This window comes from Ambystoma mexicanum, chromosome 4p (genome assembly GCF_040938575.1).
Source record: "Ambystoma mexicanum isolate Mex_15411 chromosome 4p, UKY_AmexF1_1, whole genome shotgun sequence".
NCBI classification, from domain to species: Eukaryota; Metazoa; Chordata; class Amphibia; order Caudata; family Ambystomatidae; genus Ambystoma; species Ambystoma mexicanum.
Window position 1 is genome coordinate 1,251,030,625 of NC_090927.1, and position 22,132 is coordinate 1,251,052,756.

Here is a 22,132-nt window from a genome sequence, read left to right on the forward strand (position 1 = left end):
CTTAGTCACCGCATTTCTTCTTCATAACCGGCATCCATGCTGAAAACGTTGCGGCACCTAAAAGACACAGAAAAAGAACTCAGTTCAATACAAATATGAAAGGGTCCCATCGCGCTCTCACTCACCTTCAGCGCTACTCATCTCAGCAGCACGTCGCCATCCCAGGACGCCGGCTATCATCTAAGGAAGGAAAGGAACAAAGTTAGAGAACGGTTCAAAAGACTCATTATACTTACCTGTCTGACTCTTGCCAGTGAAGTAACTAGGCAGCAATGAGCCCGCATCAATCAACGCGCCCCTCCGCTGAAAGCTGGACGGAGAGCACACTTTCCAAGAAAACAAGGTGAGCTGTGGATCAAAGGGAAGGGTTGGACCCCGGGGAAGAAGGGGTTTAAGCACACAGAGACAATAGGGAGTTAAAGTCTACCAATCCTGTGTTTCAGGCCCAGTCTCCAGTCGAGTAGACTCCAGGGAAGGGTCCGAGGTTGTAAGAGGTCAGAATAGGCTGAGTGACGTCCCTGTGGATACCAGGTGAGCATTACAGAACACAAAGCCTCACATCAAAATCCACCTGGGCGTCATGGAAACGTCCGAAACTGACCAGTTAGCCCACATGTTGGGGCAGCTACGTTCCGAGGTACATGCAGACAGGCAGGAGACCAACACCCTGAGGAGAGAGCTGATACTAGCCAAAGAACGCACTGATGATTTAAGCCAACAACTTCGCCAGTCACAAGCAGGGCATGCACCATTGCCGGGAAGCGTGCCCTCGATGCCAGCACCATCAGCCAATCCCGTTTAGGTAACCCTTCCTGGGGCAGTTCCCTTGGCCACGCCTGAACGATTTACGGGGGATCCCAAGAGGTTTGTAACATTCATGAACCAGTGCCGCCTGCACTTCCTTTGTAGACCAGGGGCCTTTCCGAATGACCAATTACGGGTCGCTTTGTTTGCTATCCTACCTGAGTGGTAGGGCCGCGGACTGGTCTGTACCCTTTGTGGCCCAAGACGATCCTTTGCTGCATGACTTCAGGGGCTTTCAGCAGGAGATGGAAAAGCTGTTCGCCCGTCGAACTCATGAGCAGGCATTGGACAACAAACTTTTTTCCCTATGCCAAGGGAATCAAGACCTATTAACATACATAGCCACATTCAATAGACTCGTAGTTGAAGCAGAATGGCCAGTGGAGAAGAGAACCACGTTTTTTCATCGGGGGCTACGGGGGGAGCTCAAGGATGTTCTCGCACAAGTAGTGAACCCCCCGAAAGACTGCTCAGAATTCATTGACCTTGTTGTTCAACTGGATCATAGGTTTCAGGACCGAAGAGCAGATCGAACCACACCGGACCCTCGCCCTATGTATGTGCGTTCAAAGGACAATATTGCCCACAATGGAAGGTTCAGGAGAACCAATGCAAATCGGGGGGGGTCAGATTCCCCTTGACTAAAGCGGAAAGGGATAAAAGGAGACAGCAGCAGTTATGTCTGTACTGTGGAAGGTCAGGTCATTTCTTTAAAGAGTGCCCTGTGAAGCCACCAAGGAGGACGGTCGGGGCCACGGACAAGGAAGATACCATCAGGGAATCGGAAAACTCCCCAGCCGGGCAAGTGTAGGGGTCCACTTGTCGAGCTTAGAAAGTGAACTACAGACTTCCCATTTTGCACTATCTGTGGTCTTGATCAATCACCAACAACCATCTCGGATGCACGCAGTAAGAGCGTACATTGACAGTGGAGCCGTTGGGAATTACATCGACCAGGATTTTGCGCCAAAGATGGGGCTTCCGTTACGCCCTAAATCAACCACCGACATTGTTACCATTGTTGACGGCACGGAAATAGCTTCTGGTCCTGTATCCCAATGCACTGCATCTTTAACCCTTCTGTGCCAGGATGGACACCAAGAATCTATCCTTTTCGACCTCATTAAGGCACCACAGTTCTGGTTGATTTTGGGAATGTCATGGTTGGTAGCTCACAATACTTGAATCAATTGGCGAGCAAAAGAATTGGCCTTTCCCGAGACTTGCGCCCACACATGTTATCGCCAAGAGAAACAACCAATAGACACCAGAACCTCCACGCTTGCGACTGTGGCAATCGGCACCCTACCAAGTGAATACCAGGACTTTCAAGATGTCTTTCAGAAAGAACAGGCTGATACCCTGCCGCCGCATAGACCATACGATTGCCAATTCGACCTGATACCCGGCGCACAAATCCCTTGTGGGCGAATTTACGCACTCACGGAACCAGAAAACCAGCACCTGAAGGCCTATCTTGACCAATACCTGGCCAACGGGTTCATCCGTCCCTCGAAGTGTCCACCAGCCCTCTATCCTTCGTACCAAAAAAGGCGGGGGACTTGAGAACGTGCATCGACTATCGCGCACTGAACCAGATTACCGTAAAAAACGCTACCCCCTGCCACTGATCCCTGAATTGCTTGATCAAGTTAAAGATGCCCAAATCTACACAAAACTAGACCTGAGGGGGGCATATCACCTTGTTCGCGTAAAACAGGGGGATGAATGGAAAACCGCTTTTCGCACCAAATACGGCTTGTACGAATATCAAGTAATGCCCTTTGGCCTTTGCAACGTGCCTGCAGCATTTCAATACTTCATGAACGATGTCCTCCGAGAATTGATTGATGTCTGTGCTCTAGTGTACATCGACGATATTCTATTATATTCCGCATCAAAGCAGGACCACGTTAAACACATCCGATCCGTATTGGAGAAACTCCGTCAACACCAGCTCTACGCCAAGCTCGGAAAGTGCTCATTGCAGGTCTCTGAGCTGGAATTGCTGGGCTTTATTTTCAGCCTGAATGGAATCCGAATGGATGTACACAAGGTAGATGGTATCCTGAACTGACCATCCCCAAATTCATTCAAGGGGGTTCAAAGTATGCTGGGTTTTGCAAACTTCTACCGCCAGTTCATCCCAGGATTTTCGCAAACCGTGCATCCCATCACATCATCGCGAAGGAAAAGCAACAAAAAGTTCTAGTGGACAACAGAAGCTGAGGAAGCTTTCCAGGAACTCGAAGCAAGATTCACATCTGCCCCAATCTTACACCACCCTCGCCCTGATCTCCTATACCTGGTGGAAAAGGACACCTCAAGCATGGCTATGGGAGCCGTCCTCTCACAAAAGGACCCCGAAATGGGCCAGTTACACCCTGTTGCCTTCTGGTCGCGTAAATTCACCCCCCCTGAACTCAATTACGCTATCACAGACAAAGAACTCCTGGCCATTAAGTCAGCCTTTAAGGCATGGCGGCACTACCTCTTGGGCGCCAGACACACAATCATCGTAATAACTGACCTCCAGTACCTAAAAACGGCAAAGGCCCAATCCTCACGACAACTACGTTGGGCTCTTTTTTTTGCTGAATATGGCTACGTGATTACATTTCGACCAGGGGTGAAAAACGGGAAGGCCGATGCCCTTTGCCGTATGGGGGTGGAAGAGCAAGGGTATCAGACCCCTGACCCAATAGCAATCATCCCGAGTGACAAGCTCCTAGGAATCACAGGAACCATAACTCAGAAAGAATTATATGAAAAAATCCAAAACCTGATGAGTCCGGAGCAATTACAAGCGTGGAGTGCACAAGGAGAACATTACATGATAAAAGATCAGTTGCCCTACTTCAGGAATCGTTTCGTCTTACCAAACCAAGAACTACGAGAACAAGTCATGTCCGGTTATCATAATTCCTTGATCGAGGGGCACCCCGGAATCGCTAAAACCCTAGCCAAGGTAAAACGGAATTATTGGTGGCCCACGTGGCATAAAGACATTATCCAATTCATCCTATCTTGTGGAGTGTGTGCTCAAAACAAGTCATCCAAGCAGAAACTGGCTGGGCTATTACAACCATTGGAAATCCCACCAGCACCCTGGCACACGTTGTCCCTCGATTTTATTACTGACTTACCACCCAGTCAAGGGTGTAACACTATTCTTGTGGTCGTGGACCTATTTTCAAAAATGGCACATTTCATTCCTCTTAGGGGGCTCCCAAATGCTTCCACTCTGGCAAAGGTGTTTCTTGAAGGCATCATACGGCTCCATGGGTTTCCTTCAGTTTTAGTCTCAGACCGAGGTACTCAATTCGTATCTAACTTCTGGAGAAAATGCTGCTCTATGGCCCAGATCGACATCCGGCTATCCACAAGTCACCATCCCCAAACGGATGGTCAAACTGAGAGGACAAATCAGACGCTCGAGCAGTATCTGCGTTGCATGTTACACCAAGCTGAAGGAAGCTGGTTGGACCTATTATGGATAGCTGAATATGCTTGTAATAATTCCCTACACACCAGCACTGGGCAGACACCCTTTTATACCATGTATGTCAGGCACCCACGTACTTCTGAGTTGGACGTTCCTACAACCCTGGAAATGCCAGCAGTCAAAACCTTGCACACGACCATTTCTCAAACCTTTAAAAGGGCAGCTGAACACCTACTTCAAGCTAACAACCGCCAAAAGAAGTTTGCTGATCAACACCGAGCAAAGGCCCCCAACTTCCAAGTGGGAGACAAAGTCTGGCTGGCGTCTAAACACGTGTCCATTAAAGGAACCCAAACTTTCCGTCCAAGATACCTGGGTCCATTCACCGTCACCTCTGTGATAAATCCTGTGGCGGTCAGACTAGCTTTGGCGTCAAACATGCAGATTCATCCTGTGTTCCACGTGTCTCTCCTTAAACCTATTCAACCTGGGACCCGGGTAGCAACGCCACCGCAGCCAGTAGTAGTCGCCGGGGAGCCAGAATTCGAAGTCAAGGACATCCTGGATTCAAAGTACGTCAGATCCAAATTATACTACTTAGTAGACTGGAAGGGGTATGGTCCACAAGACAGGACATGGGAGCCTTGTGAGTACATCCATGCACCTCGCTTGCTTAGACGATTTCATCAAAACCATCCAAACAAACCAGGACCAGACAGAAGAGCCATCTTGAGAGGGGCCTTGGGGGGGGGTAGTGCTGTCATGATTCCTGCCCCTCATGTCCACAGCCCTCCAAGATGTCAGACTGGAGCCAGGCCACAATCACCTACATGGCCCTCAAGGGACTCTCCATCCCTCCAAAGACCCCCTTGGAGTCAGACTTGGCGCTTGTGGCACCAGACTCACTCACTCCCATAGGATAACATTGGGGATTGGACTTGTAGTGCATTGATGGGGACAAGATGGATGCCCCCACATATTTCGGTTCCCAGAACTGCATGTGCAGTCTAGTCTTTTAGGTGTGGTTCAGCCCAGAGACACCTGGGATACCCAGAGACTATTTAAGCCACGCCCAGGCTGAGAAACATGCTTTGTGTTTTCTGCACCTGCAGCGTGACACTCACTGTGTTCGGATCGGTCTCCAGTAGGCCTGCATCTTTCTTCTGCGCTCAGCTCCTGCAAGAACACCGTTAAGAACAGCCTTACCTTGCTGCGCTTCTGCCCATCATTCATCGCTTCTTCTGTTCTGCGGGCATCTTCGGCGGTCTCATTCCCATCCCGGAACGCCGCTTCATAAGGAAAAGGGAAAAGAACAGAAAAAAGGCATTAGTAAGCATTCAGCAAATCTTTGCTTATTTTTAAAGACTGTACGAGCTTCAAACGCTTACCTGAATCCCAGCCGCTCTGGGGGAACTCTGTCTCTGGAACTTCTCATCCATCTGCAAGAGGGAAAAGACACTCCAGGTTAGCGTGGAAACATCTAGAGGCGCTGCATACCGCGCTTACTCACCGCATTTCTTCTTCATAACCGACATCCATGCTGAAAACGTTGCGGTACCTAAAAGACACAGAAAAAGAACTCAGTTCAATACAAATACGAAAGGGTCCCATCGCGCATCGCGCTCTCACTCACCTTCAGCGCTACTCATCTCAGTAGCACGTCGCCATCCCAGGACGCCGGCCATCATCTAAGGAAGGAAAGGAACGAAGTTAGAGAACTGTTAAAAAAGCTCATTATACTTACCTGTCGGACTCTTGCCAGTAAAGTAACTAGGCAGCAAAGAGCCTGCATCAATCAACGCGCCCCTGCGCTGAAAGCAGGACGGAGAGCACACTTTCCAAGAAAACAAGGTGAGCTGTGGATCAAAGGGAAGGGTTGGACCCCGGGGAAGAAGGGGTTCAAGCACACAGAGACAATAGGGAGTTAAACTCTACCAATCCTGTGTGTCAGGCCCAGTCTCCAGTCGAGTAGACTCCAGGGAAGGGTTCGAGGTTGTAAGAGGTCAGCACAGGCTGAGTGACGTCCCCGTGGATACTAGGTGAACGTTACACAGGGTAGGGGATTTTTGTCTTTAGTGGTGGCTCTAAAAAGAGCATTTTTTTGTTGATGCTTCTAGATAAACTCCTTTATTTTTGTTTTTTATAGGGTTCCTGTTTTCTTCTCACATTCTTACAATAAGTTTTTCAGCACCTCCTATAGATGGGGGGAAAAAAACAGCATCTCCAGTGCTGGACAAAGAAATGCCATTTGCATGGAAAAACTCTGCATTTCGAGAATTAATGATGTCATTGTTGCACGAGAACATCCCACGAGCGGACAAAAAATAACACATGCTTATGTTGATGAGACACCTTCCAGCCTCTGGCTGGGAACAACATACATTAGGATAGTTGAAGGAACAAACGTGAATAAGTCACGTAACCCAAATGCATGCCGCCATAATGTATCGCGACAACATGAGCAGTTGCAAAACTGCCGACTTCTCTGCAAAGGGCAAGCATAGCGCCGAAACTGAGGACATCGACGGCGCACCACAATGCCTCCACTCCTTTCAAACTGAAATCACCATCAAAGTCTCTTTCCTGGGCATACCTGTGCAGATCTACCACAAAGGCATCAAAGGCACAAAGGCATCACCCAAAATCAACACAGTGCGTCTCTCCAGGTCAATCAGCCTCACTATGCAGAGTAATGAAAAACAGTATTGCTGCCCCTTCCTGTGAACCACACCCTCAATACCTGATTGGATAATTCCCACAGTCCCATTCCCATTGGCCAGCATGTGAGAAGCACAGACTGTGGCACGTGTGCTACCCCAAGTACTGCGAGGGCCCCAGTAAAGCAGGAGCAGTCCTTCTTCCCTTTCCACTATTGTTTTTGTCCAGCATTACCTCAAATAGTCACACACGCATCCACCAATCACAGCCAAGATGTCTGCATCTAACACTGTTGGTTCTGTACAACACTTCATATGTACCGTTACACATTCAGACTGTGTTGTGTGAATCGAAAGCACCTCCAGTAGAAAGTTCAATAAAACTATCCAAGATTTCTTCATCCACATGGACACCCATCACCACAAAGTAGAGGTATGAATACTTTTTTTACAGTATGTTTACAACTCTGTTATAAGTGCCTCTGAGCACGGTATCTCCCACAGAACGTGCATAACATACTTAAAAAACATGCTGTTTTTTCTCCCATCACCTACCATCAAGTGCCACCTCAATGGTATATGCTTTCAAAGTTTTCATTTACCCATATCAGCCATTGTATTATCCAAACGGGAACTCTCTTCTTTCCTTCTGACAATGCTACAAATGTTTTTCCGCACTAACCCATCTCCTACATAAATCGTAATAATATCGCACAAAAGCAGCACTGAATGTATCTTAGGAACCTAAACCAAGAACACACATTGCATGCATAAAAACAGGATGCCTGCCACTTACCGTGCACACTTCACAACATTCTTTCACAGCACTAACCCATTTCCTACAAAATGTGTAAAAATATCGCACAAGAGCAGCACTGAATGTATCTTAGCAATGTAAAGTAAGTACATACAGTGCATGTATACAAACAGGATGCCTGCCACTCTTCAACCGTACGCTTCTGCATTCTCTGTACAAATAGACCTTCTGTCACCGTTTTTGCGTACACACCACAACCCAAAACCTTATTGAGCAATGCCTTAGCCCCCACAGTCCCATTGCCATGGCTGCCATCCTGAGAAGGCTCGGATGTGACACGTGTAATCCTGAAACTACCGTGGAGTCTGCAGAGTTATCGTGCTAGGAACGGGACGGGGAAGAATGTTGAAACATGGTAGGGGATTTAGACTTTAGTGGTGGCTCTGAAAAGAGTTTTTTTTTCCTCTTTATATGAGCTGCCGCTTTCTTCTCCGCCTTACATTTTTACTGAATTCTGGTCAGAAAATAACATTGCCAATGACGGTCAAAGATATGCCATTTGCATGGAAACAGTGCATATTTTCCGAATTCATGATCTCATAGTGGGTGGAGAACATCCCATCAGTGCTCATAAATTCATTCACACATGCTTCTGTTTATAAGACACCTTCCGAGCTATGGCTGGGGACAAATGACACTGGCATGGTCCCATACACCTCTTGGTGGTATGGAAAATAACCTTGGCATTGGGAAAAATCTGCATCACTGCATTCCTCAACTTCTTCAGGTGCCGGAGCAAAAGTCCACACGACATGTAACCCAAATGTAGACCTCTGTAATGCACCACAACAACATCAACAGAGGCCACATATCAACAGAGGCCACATATCTGCAAAGGTGAACTGTACTGCCGAAACTGCACTCATAGAGACTGCACCAAAAAGCCTCCACTCTTTCCAACATGAAATTAGCAGAAATGCCTCTTTGCACAGAATACCTGTGCAGATCTTGCACAAAGGTATCACCCACGATCAACACTGTGCGTCTCTCCATCTTTGCCAACCTCACTACACAGAGTAGTGGGAAAAAATAGTACCGCCCCTTCCTGTGAACCACACTCTGAACACCTGATTGGATAATCCCCACAGTTCTATTTCCATGCCCACCATGCTAAGAAGGGCAGGATGTGGCACATGCGCTTTCCCAGCTACAGCAAGGGCCACGCCCCAGTGAAGCAGGGACAGTCCTTCTTCCCTTTCCACTGTTCTTTTTGCAGCACTTCCTCATTGGGTACTGTGAAATATTCACACACGCATGCACCAATCACATGCAAGACTTCTGCATCTAACACTATCATTTCTGTACAGCACTCCGTATGTACTGTTAAACACTCAGAGTACACGTCACATGTGCTTCCAAAACACCTCCAGTAGAAAATTCTGCAAAAGAATCCACGATTTCAGCATCCAAAATCATCCAGAGCGGCACCCATCACGACTTTGGTAATGCACCCAAGAGTCAAGGCCTTGCCCACACCCAGCACAACATAATGGAACATGCATGCAAACATGTGGCCAGGTACCACAATCCACAAACGTAACATAGCCAGCTGCACTTACACCCAACCCCCGCACCCTAACACAGCGATGTATGGAAACATCTAACAGCAGAATCCACAAACCTACCACAGCTTCCGGCACCCCTACGCAAATCCATTCACAAAGTATTGTGTCACTGAAAACCAAACCACAAAATCTTCACAACATTGGGCCTTCTCCCAGCAATCTGCACAAAGGAGAGTACCCAAGCACTTAGAAGATCCAGTTCAACCCTACCCTCTTCTATACTGACAGTATTCCAACACTGCACTCAGTGGGTACACTGCAGGACTTGCCACTGCAGCATCTCCAGCCATACACCGAAAACTGTAGGATGTTGTAACAATCACCTCACCCATGGAACCAACAATATACGCATGTCAGCTCACCTCTGGTGCGGTACCAAGTCTAAAATGTGCTCCACAACCATTCTTTAAAGGTCACCACCATCTGAGAGATGCAGAGTGAAAACTGCATGGCTGCGATGGGTGTGGTCTATGGCCTTTGGCCATATACCCAAAAGTCTAGGCCTTGGCCACACCCGCCGCAACGTAATGCAGCCGTGCATGCGAACATGTGACCAAGTACCACAAACGTACCACAACCACTGACACTCCTACCCAACCTCCGCACCATAATAAAGCTATGCATGGAAAAATGCAACAGTTATCAGAATCTACAAAGATAACGCAGCCTCTGGCACCCCTACCCACTTTCATTCCCATACTATGGTGTTACTGCCAACCAAACTAGAAAACCTTCACAACAGTGGCCCTGCTCCCAGCATAAGTGCACAAAACCAATACATCATAGTGCAGTACAGTAGTCAGCAGTCTGCGCAATGGACACTACCCAAGCCGATAAAAAATGCAGTTCAACCTTATCCACTTCTATACACACAGCATTTGAACATTGTACCCAGTTGACACACTGCAGGAGTGTTCACTCCATGAAGTCCAGCCATGGAGTAAACACTGTAGGATGTGCTAACAATCACCACACCCATGGATTTAACAAAGTATGCAATGTTGACAAACCACACAAACAAGACAACAATGGCAAATCTACTTGCAACCAGGGCACAAAGTTGTTGGTACAAGGCCTTCAGCCATGCATGTAAGGAGCTACGGGTTTACCTCATGCAACACACAGCAGTACACGCTATGTTAAAATATCAATGTCATGTGCAATGCACTCCTTCTGCAATTCACCTGCCACCAGTCAACACGGAAAGACGCTGCACAAGCTATTGTGCCGTAACGAAGGCTGCCTGCATTCACCACACAAGGTACTCACCTCTGCAGGTACCCGCGAATTGGCGCAGTACGCCCGGATACTGCAGGCCCACCACTGTCTTCTTCCACCTAATGAGATATATCAGATGAACCACGTCTCACTCCCCCACCCTTTCCATCCCTTATTCCCACCACCACATGGTGTAAAATATGTTTGCGCCCTTTTGGCGCTGCACTGTCCACGGATAGAACATGGCGGCTTAACCCAAAATTGTGACGCACAGCACGCTTCCCTCCAGCCAACTAGCGGGCGCGTCCGATGTTTGCCGACATCACGCCACACTCCAGGCCAATGAGACTTTGGACCGCGGGCGAACAGGGAAATGGGACCGCGGAGCAGAGCCAGATATCACTATTTTTTAGAGGCATACATTTTAGCTGTTTTTTAAAGAAAGTACTCGACGGATTTTCACCAAATTTACAAAAGCACGCGTTTGGGACTGAGCCGCCGCTCCTGCCACAAACGTGGTGAAAATCCATCCAGCCGTTTGCCCTGTAAGTTTTTCTCCATTCAGTCAATGGGGAAAAAAAAACATTTTGGGACCCCAACTATAACTTTGCACCCTCTCCACGAAACCTCACCCAAATTCCCCAAAAAATTCAGAGTCCCATACACTTTTTTTTTTGCAAAGTTTGATGCAAATTCGTAGAAAAGGGAGCGGCCAAAAAGGGGTCTTCCTATGAGATGACCAACTTAACCATAACTACACAACCGCTAACGCGGGCCGTGTAATACACATATATATATATATATATATATATATATATATATATATATATACAATACACTTGTACATGTATACATATATACAGTTGCAGGCCAGGTACGAAACGTGTACCTAATCGCACACTAAGCTCTATGTTGCCTTTTGGTTAAGTGCTCGGTCTTGAACACAGATGGCCCAGGTTTGTGACTACTGGTACACTTATTTTTTTCTTTTTTTTATGTTTTATACCATGCACTGCTATCACCCAGCGGCAGTCTCCAGGCACTCTTTGCTTTATGCACTCATTTGGCACAAGGGCTTTTTAGGTACAGCTGCTTAATATTATCCTTTAGCCGCTGACGTTGCAGCCTATTTATCTCCTGCAACTCATTGGGTGTGAGGGTAATTTGAAATGGGCTGCAATGTCAGCTGATAAATGCTGAAACTTAGCAGCCACGCTTAAATGGCCCTCATGCCAAATGACCAGCGCTGAGTTGACTGTAGTGCCACTGTGGTTGTGCCAAAAGGGGCTCTGCGGCCACAGTGGTATGGCAAAATGGCATTTGCTGAAACGTGGTGCTCCATGTAAATCTGCTTGGGTTCCCATGCTTTGTATAGGCCGCCATCTAATGATTAGTGCACAGTATTCCATCTTGGTTTTGTTTTCAAATTTGAATAGGGGCGACAACGGGGGACGTTCCGGTCACACTATCCCTATCCTATGTGTACACAGACCCATAATCCTTCACAAGCCGCGGTTCTCTGATTTTTTTTATTTTATTTCCTGATTTTTAAAAAAAAATGTCTTCCCATCATTGGGTTCGATGCAAACACAGATTTCGTTTATGGACTAAGAGATCGAACAGTTACCTTGACATTAAAGATATTGGCAATTGTGCAGGCAAAGATTCCAGAGGGGATCAAGAACTACACTCAATAAGTAGCCAAAAGGCATACAGTAGGGAGAGTGGGGGGTCGATAACACATTTTACCCAGAGGCTTTTCAGAATGGCTTTAATCACCAATAAAATTCAAACAATTACTAGGTAGTTCTCGGCGCCAATGGAAAACACACCCTTTAAGTTTTGCCCTATGTGCAACAAGTTCCCTAGATAGGACTGGGGTCCCCCTTACTTTCTTCATTCTTGGAATTTTCTCTTCTTGACCCTGCACAGTCTGGCTTTAGACCTGTTGCGGCACTGAGAGTTTTCTGGTCTGTTAGGCAGAATCCTGTGCAGTGCCCTTAGGGACCACTACACACATTTAAGACTACAGGTGGCAATACAAGTTGTACCTTTGGTACAAGCCTGTACTACTATGTTAAAGTGGTAGCAGTAGTGGAGCAGCCAGGCTTATCTCAAGAGTATATGAGCAGTAGCAGAGATTACACAAAGGGACCACAATTACAGTGACTCAAGCAAACACTGACTCAAGGTTTCAGGTAGAAAAATATAAGTACATTTATTTTTAAACCATTTGTTATAAACACAAGACTTCTATTAAATTCAAAACCACACGTAAAATACACTACAACTAACCAATTCACTGTGTACGGTATACATCAAGGTAAGTACCCTGTGTTTGAACGGACCGGTGTTATGAAACAAGACACGTTATCGTGAATACGATTGCGATTACTTTATGACTGTTCGGTCTACTAAATAAATGTGTATCCGTGACAAGAAATGCTACTGGGGCAAAAACACATTTAGCACCTGAGATATCCAGAGGGAGTTGGGGGCAAAAATCATAGGCAATATTATAGTTAGGCAGACAGAATCGAAGAACACTCATAGACAGGAATTCAAGAGTCAAAGGGCCGGAGCCAGGGTCAAGTGACACTGGTTGCCTGTTGTCAAGGATCACACAGTCGGACAGTTCACGATTCAACGTAGCCAAGAGTACTTTGATATTGTCAATGTTCGGAAGCAAAAGTTATAAGAAGGAGGGAAAAGTAAGGACAAGCCTTAAGGAAGAGAAATATGGATTCACCCAAATTCCTCAAGCAGGACACAGTACCTTTCTCAAAGGATGAAGCTGGTGCCACGGCAGTTGTTCCTGGTAGTTTCCTGCAGACCCACGATTCCTGGAGCTTCAGCAAGAAGAAGGACGATGAGGGGGTCTGCACCACACAGGGATGAGGCCGGCAGCAGCGACGATGAATAAAAGGTGCGCTCCTTAAAAACAGGAGCGGCTACAGCAGTGTGCAGTGATTTCAACCACGAAGGGATTCCTCTGACTGAAGAAGACGAGCTGGTTATCCCCACCAGGCTCAAGGGAAGAAGACTCCGGACTGGATCTTCTCTTAGTCGTTGAAGGGTAGATAGCTCAGGACTGCAGCAGGGCTTCACCGGTACAGGATAGTTGCAGCAGTCGACCTCTCCTCCGCTTCTCTTCGGTTCCTTGTAGTTCCAGTGGCGACTCTCTGACTTCCAGCCCAAGAGACCTGCCTTTTATGCGAAAATCCCCCATTCATTCACACAGCCTGGCTGTCAATCACACAGCAGGGGGGTTGCCCAGCCCGGACAACCACCTCAGCCAATCATGGAAAAGTGTGACTTGGGTTTCCTAGCATACCCGGTGCACGGGGTGACTACACCCTTCCATCACATTCAGCCCACCTAGACACCCAGGCGCCTAGAGGAGGGCTTCTTGGCAGAAGCCCGCCAAAAGACAGTGAACAAAGAAAGCAAACCTGGTTTGCCGCGCAAAGTAAAACACAAGAAGGAGTTTAACAAAAAGAAATGGTGATTAAACCGCACCGGAGCCAAAAGAAAAAGTATTTCAAGCGGGTTTAAGTTCAAGGCTAATACAATAGCCTACAATATTACCACGTTTATATAAGATAACCGCGGTAGGAAAGTTTAGGGTAGATACCACTGCCACCAGCCAATTCTAAATGTTAAAAGAGCGAAACAATGCTCTAGGAGGTACAGATAAAAAGGGCTAAGAGTTAACCCTTCCAGTACTCCATGTAAAATGGGGTGTACTGGATCTGTGGTTAAATTGACTAAGTAAAGTTAATGGCAACTTTACCCTTTTCTGGGGGACAGTAGTCAGCCTCAGAAATGGAGTCGGGGGGAAGTCTGCACGACAACCGTGTGTCACTGTGCTCTGAAGGTGCTGTGTAACACACAAAAGAAGGGGGCCACTGAAGTGGTGTACTCCAAAGCTCACATTCATAAAAACAGGTAAAAGACACATAGCAAAACATGGGTAAGAGTGGGGGAAAAGCTCACACTCTTACCAAGTGGAAAGAAATAACTCTAGAGATCCAGCAAAGCTGCTGAGGGACTCACTAGGTAAGGGAAATTAGCCATGAAATGAGAATTCTCCCTAACATGGTCTCCGTCCAGGATGATATCGCCAGACTGGTGGACTCGGGAGTGGTGGGTGCCCTGATTCTACTAGATCAGCGGCCTTCGACACGGTCGACCAGCCCATCGTGTTGTCCTGTCTTGCCCTGATGGGTATATCTGGTCAAGTACTGGCATGGTTCACCTTGTTCCTGGCGGATCGTACTCAGACTCTCTCTATGCCACCTTTTCTATCTACTCCCTGCCCGCTTAGCTGTGGAGTACTGCATGGTTCTTCCCTGTCTCTAGTTCTCTTCAATATCTATATTTGGGCTCTTGTCTGTCTCATCTGCTCCTTCTGCATCAGGTGTTTTTCGTATGCTGACAACACTCAGATCCTGATACGTTTAGATCTAGATCAGGCTGAGATGGCGTTGTGCCTGCGTAGATGCCTGACTGCTGTTGGTAAGGGGATGAACAACTGGCTCAAGTTGAATGGAGACAAGACCGAGGTCTTGGTGGTGGGATGTCCCCCGATCCTTCACTTTGGGTGTCTTCTTTCTGGCCTGTATCTTTTGGTACCCTTCCCATTCCTGTTGGGAAGGTAAGAAATCTGGGTGTAACACTATCGGTTTCTCTTTCTATGGAGAGCTAGATCGCTGCTGTTTGTCAAACAGGCCACTTTCAGCTGAAAGTCTTGAAGAAAGTGTTCCCTCTGATCCTCTTCGTCATCCGGTGGTAGCAGACTGCAGCGTCTGCAAAACCTGGCCACAAGAGTGTCTACTGGCTCCCCTTATGGAGCCCAGATCTCTCCTGTTTTACGGTCCCTTCATTGTCTGGCTGTGAATCAACGCATCAGGTTTAAGGCCCTGTGTATTGTTCACCGGGCTGTACACAATCTGGGAGCAGATTTTCTCCAAGTCAAGTTTGTGCGCTATTCTCCGACCTGCCAGCTGCGCTCTGCAACTGCGGACTTACTTATCGTGCCGCCTTATCAACGAGCACGGGTAGGAGGTAGGGCCTTCTCTGTGGCCGCTGCCATTGCATGAAATGAGCTGCCACCTCCTATAAAGAAACAATCTGATCACCTTGCCTTTAGGAAAGCGATAGACATTTCTTTTCTGATAAGGGATGGCTCCTTTCTGTTCTCCTGTCATGGAGGTTGCTCCCTCTCTAGCGCCAAGATGCCCTCGGGTGAACGCTCGCGCTTTAGAAATGTCACTAACATAACATGTTCCATGACTGCAGGGACTACTTTGGAAGTTGATGCCAAGCGTGTTGGCATATGTGATACAAACCAATATAGCAAATGGCACAATCTAGGAGCAACATCGGTTAATGAAGAACTCTACCTTGAGGAGATGGCCATTTAGTTCTAAAGCGACACTGCAGCAGATCGAGAATCCCACAGGAAAATCCTTGCAGTCTGCCGCAAGCTTAGGTGGTTGTGTGTCAAGTAGTGCTGTGGCGACAGTCCTTGCTTGGCGTCTAGAAGATTGCACGTTCCAGGTCTAAAGTAAAGCCCAAAACGGATGAGGCCTGTCCTGAGCACCAGACACTGTTGAATCCAAAGCATTCAGAACATGAAAATCATTAGACATTGTGCACAATAGACGCTGGAAAAAGACACTGAACGTACAAACTTCAATGATATCCAAGGGCAAGTCATGGGGGGGAAGATCCTCTCATATTCACAATGAAAAAGAAAGGTCCCCCTAAATTTTCTGAAACAGAGGACGAACTGGATGAGGCAATAGAGCAGGGAAAATACACTTCATGCTTCCAAATGTTTCAAAGGGGGTGGGAGATCACATGCCAAAAAAGCTGGCCAAAAGAGGATTTTTACATCACTAGTTTAAAAAGAATTTTTTTGGAATATATCGAACACTAGGCTCAAAAAAGAAAGCAAGATAGTTTAGAAGTGGCACCAGCAGAAAAGACCCAACCATAGGATAAAGAGTTTACATACCAAGATGATGATAATGTTTGATGACAATAATGTGTATGACGAAGAGGATATTAACCCAGACAAATGTGATGCCCTCTCCAAATGAAGGAGATCCACAGGTTTCTTCTACTCCGAATAAAGATCAATACTTGTTCATACACCTTTTTTTTTTTAAAGCGGCAGATCGTTGAATCTGACGAGGATTACGACTTTATTGAAGACTTCTTCCAAGAGAAGATGCTGGTCTCCCAGTGCATTCCGCTTCTTAAGCCCACCCAAAAAAGGATAATACGGTCCGTTACTGACCTTTTGCTTACAAAACCAGACAATCCAAGGGAAGATAACATTTACCAACCTGCCCCAACAGACCCTTTATACATAGGGGGGAGGGCGCTAAGAAAGACCTGGCTTGTTGATAATTACCACAGATAGAAAGAGAAGTGAGGCCCCTCAACACCAAATGAGTACCCTCCAGAAAAATAGAGTAGAACAAAGTCTGCCTTAGATAGTAAAGTGGCCACCTCAGCAGCACAGTATTAATGACGAGGTACAACTGCGCCCTGTAGGACGACTTGGTTATCAAAGTGGGGAAAAAGCCAGCTAAATGTTATTAAGGATACACTACCTGCAGCAGAAACCCCTGGATGGCAGGTTCCCCAGACAACAGTAATGCATGGCACAGAAATGCAGGATGCAGGCCAGAAACTCGGGCATACATATTGCAAAAGCCAGTTGAAGAGAACTAACTACTTGGCCAGCTTGTGGACGATGCTTTGAAAAAGGCCAAAAAAGAAATAACTTTACTTCACGCTAATACTCTCCTCCCAAGCTTCTCCAATCGGAGGATGATTAACATTTTTCATTCATGAATGGGAGGGAATAACATTGGACAAGTGGGTGTTAAGTCCAGTCCGAGAAGGCTACTGCATGGAACTCCTTTTCAAGCCACGGGCTGTGCCTCCATGCAGCAGAAGGCCGCAGCACGAACATCTAACGCTTCCATAAGAGGTCCAAGTGCTACTGCAAAACGAAGCAATGTCTGCAGTAGGTAGCGCCAATCCGTCCAGGTAAACAGGAATGTATTCGTTCTGCTTCCTTGTGCCCAAAATATGACAAGCCGGAGTGGCTGGTAGTAGATCTATGGATGACTAAGTTCAGGGTGACAACCCTTTATTAGAAGGTCATTCTGCTGTTAAATTGGGGTTAGATGAAAACCCTGCACATGAAAGATGCATACTTCATATTTCAATGTTCCCTGTCCTCGCAAATGCCTTTGAATTGAAAGTGATGTTTGTCTGCTGCCATTTGGAATTACCTCAACACCACATGTCTGCACGAAGGTGCCCCACCTTCCTAGAAGGAACATTCCAGTATAGAGCACCGAAATGTGTCACAACCACACCAGGACACCATACGTCTCCTTCATCGTGTGGGGGTTTCCATCCACAAAAAAGTCCAATCTGGTTGCAAGTCCAAGCAAAAAAATCTCAGGGATGATCCTAAACCTAAAGATCAATGTCTCATTCGTCACCAGAAAGGTTTCAAGCACTAATGGCTCAAATCCCGTGTCACAAAGCAGGTCACCAGGTAAGTCGGGAAAGTGATGAAACTGATGGGCAGGATGGCGTCATTCATTTTCAGAATTCCCCACTAACGCCTCACCATGCGACCAACACACCAGTGGCTCACAAAGCATTGGTCTCGGTGGACGCTAGAGTAGGGTGATCTAGTGGTAATTTCGTAAGGGGTGGTAAGAGCACTACAACGATGTAAAAAGGCAAATATGCAGAAAGTAAGACTTTTCACATATCTGCCTGTGCAAGTAACCAGAACGTCAAACTCTTCACTTGCGTGACGGGGAGCGCATGGTTGAGACCTCACACCATACACAAATGGACCAACTGCCAGGCAAAGCTGTACATACATGTACTCCTACCTGTCAAATTGGCACTGCTCTCTTTTCAGCTACTACTTGCAAACACAACTGTGCTAATCAGCAGAGACCATGCAACCATCATGTTCTTTTTTTTGTTTTTTTTATTTTGATCGACAAACTAGACAGAACACACTCCAAAACAGTGTCAGTATTTGCACAAAACATCCGGCACTGGTGCCTCAAAAAGGACACATTAACACATGCATACAAGCACGTCAAGTCTCTGGGGAGCAGCATAGTCCTGCAGCAGGGTCCTGGTAAAAGATCATGCGTGGGAACTCAACGCAAACGCACACATATGTTTGTGACATGGGGAACAGCCAATGATGGGCCTCTCTGCATCAAAGGACACTGCCAAATGCCCAAGGTTTGCATCCAAGTACTCACATCAGAGGTCGCTAGGCAACACACTATGGAAGAGCTTGTCCGAGATATTTGCATATGCTTTGCCCCCCCCATCCTCATCATTTATTCACAAAGTAGTAGAAAAGCTACTAGTGGCCGTTTTATCAGGGACGTCATTTAGGGGTCACCAGGGATCACACCTGCGACCCCTGTGGTCTCCCTTGCTACCCCTAAAAAAAAAGGGTTTTTAAAAAAGTGGCTTGTTTTCTGATAGCTATAGCCGGTAAAATAGCTCAGTGGATTGAGCGCTCGCTGCTGCATTGTGCAGGTTGCAGATTCGGCTCCCAGAAAGGTCAAATCGGTCTTCCATCCTGCTGAGTTTGAGAAATGAGTACCAACACAGGTTGGGTGACATTGTATGTATATTTGGTCTGTATGAAGGGCTGACACGTAAGTGCTATATAATAACACATCATTATTGTTTGGCCTTGGAAGTCTGCTTGCCTTCACAGTAATTTGGTAATATGGGTTCTATACGCACTGATATTAACGATACATATGGTGATCCATTCTTGTTTGAAAGGTATATCACATTACAGTGATTTTGTAACCATAACTTGGTGTATGACTCAGGAGGATAGCTCAGGGGCAACGTGCTCACCTTGGAAGCAAGATAACACGGAGCAACACAGGTTCAATCCCCGGGTCCGCGCTTAGAAACCTCTGGGTATTAAGCGCGTTATAAATAACCTATCATATCATATCATACTTAGAAACAATGCTATTTGATGCCATCCCTTCCTGTGATGTGACTTCGGGGTGGGGTCAAATGACATCACTTCCTGTGATGTCATGAGAGCTCAAGGGTCGAGTGATGTCACTTCCGCTACCCCTGGCATTTTATCCCTATAGTGGCTCTGCAGGTATCTTGCTATGCACTAGACATACACCTATAATATGTTTGTCCTACGTCTTGGAATGGACCAGAGCATTTTTGTAATTTGTCTCTGTTGCTCCTGATATTTAAGTTGTCAGCAGTGTGATGTAGTTTCCATTGATGCCATTTATATAATACGAGCTGTCATCAAGGGCTCGGAGTTAAGGGGCCGTCCCTTCCAAAACATGCCTAATTTCAAAGGATTTGTTGTGTTAAACCATCACTTTAACGTCACTTTAGTTAAAGTTGTTGTCAGTGAATTTCAACGGTTTTGTTCGCTGTAACCTCAGCCCACGTGAAGTGCTTAACTTTCTATGTTTCTAAACTGTACTTTCTTATTTTGTTGCATGTGATCACGCTGGTTTGCCTGCTTTTTGCGAGAGTACCTCGCATGAAATCCCCATTGTCAGCACGACGTCCTGTGCACAGGCTTCTTGCAAAAATACATCATTCATTTTCTCGAAGACCAAAAAAAGTAAATATATTAAATATGTGCCATCCTAAACCACATTGTTTTTCCTGTGACACTTTTTTAATTTGACTTCTCACGGGGACTCTCAAAGGAATGTCACTGTGCTTTGGAACAGATTGCAAGAACATAATTCTTCTCCCGAAAAGAGGAAAACAAAAGGAAAGAACGCCTTCCCTAAGAGATGATGTGGTTGCCCAAGACAGAAATGGAAGGGCGTCCCAAGATGATGATACTTGGATGGAAGATGTGGGGCAGGGCATGCTAGATGATGGAGAACCCATCCCCATGTTCCCCGCAGGTACCACTAGTTGCATTGACAGGGGGAGAAAAGCAGCTAAGGATGATAATCAGAAACCACTGGGAACTGGTCGGGTTAGCAACAAAGGGTGATATCTGCTGAGAGGGGTCTATCATAGATTTTGAGGTGCTGGGTGAGGAAACCGGGTTACACACAGGCCAGTATATTACATACCATAGAAGTGGTACTCAAGGAAGAACCGGATGCTACCATAGATATAATATATGATACAACGGAGGGGGGACATGAGATATCTAGAATATACGAGATGATGATGTCTAAAGTTGGGAAGGAGGTAACACAATTGAGACAAGACTGGGAAGCGGAAGTAGGAGCCCCGATGGAGGACGGGATGTGGGAACGAGCTCAGGGGTACCATAAGAAGGTGTCGAGGAATGCAAGGTTAAAGCAGATACAACTGTATATCACGCATAGGGTGTATATGACACCCCAGATGATATCTAGGTTTGAAAATGCAGGACGGCAAGCATGCCCAAAATGTGATGAAGAGAAGGTGGGTATGGTGCATATGTTTTGGTCATGCCCGGTTATTGAGCGCTTCTGGAGTGAAGTCGCACAAAAACTAGTAGAGAAGGGGGTCAAGATTGTGGTGGATACAGTGTGGGCCTGTTTGTTGGGGGGGGGGGTTCCCCAGATCACAGAAACTCAAGCATGTGGGTAAATTGAAAGATTTGGCATATGTGCTTGCAAACAGGAGAATTGCTATGGGGTGGAAGACATGCCACAGACCACGAGTAGAGGTGTGGTGGAAAGATTTGCAGAAATGGGCGGATGCAGAAACCATGGTATGGCAAGGAGCGAACAGTGTAGGGGGGAGGAGGAGACAGAGACCCTGATGGCCTGGAAATTATTAATAGCAGAGTTGTTTGGGTCAATACAAGACCCGACAGAACCCATGCAAGGGGAGGAGACCCTACCACAAGATGCAGGAACGGAATGTGGAAAGTAATAGGCTCAGAATGGGGGGTGGGATAAGGGAAGCAGTGATCAGAATTTAGTAATGTACAATTGGACTGTTGATATATGCACTGCATGTTTGGTTTGTATTGTTTGTTTGACGAAACTAATAAAATTGTTTAAGAAAAAAAAAGAACGCCTTCCCTAGCCCTCCCCAGCCCCACATTACCCAATTGCTCCTATTTCACCCTCCCTGCATCCACCTCAAGGCAAACCTCCCCTTCTGCCCCACCTAATATCCGTTTGACCATGTTTGGTTTTCCTTTTTTGAATTCTCACGAGAACCACTCATCAGTGAAGACAAATATGGAGGCTATTTCTGAAAAGCCTCACTTGCTGTAATGCACCTTGGGAGATGTAGGAAAGATGTTGGTGCTGGAGGCAACCTGTTCTTTGCTAAGTTTAAAAAAAGGAAAATAAAACTACTGGTTGGATTTGCATCAAAAGGCACATTGCTCTGCTTTGTCGCCAACTTCCTGTTCTCCTGTTCAGTATTTGTGAATTTTCACTATGGGAAATACAAAGCAAAAAGTGAACACCCCTTTTTCCAATCAAAACTTAGTCATAGGTGCACTTCTGTGAGAACACGGCCCATTGACCTGTTCTTTGGGAAGGTACCCACTCGAGAGTCCGCAGCCACACTTTAGCTCACTGTACCG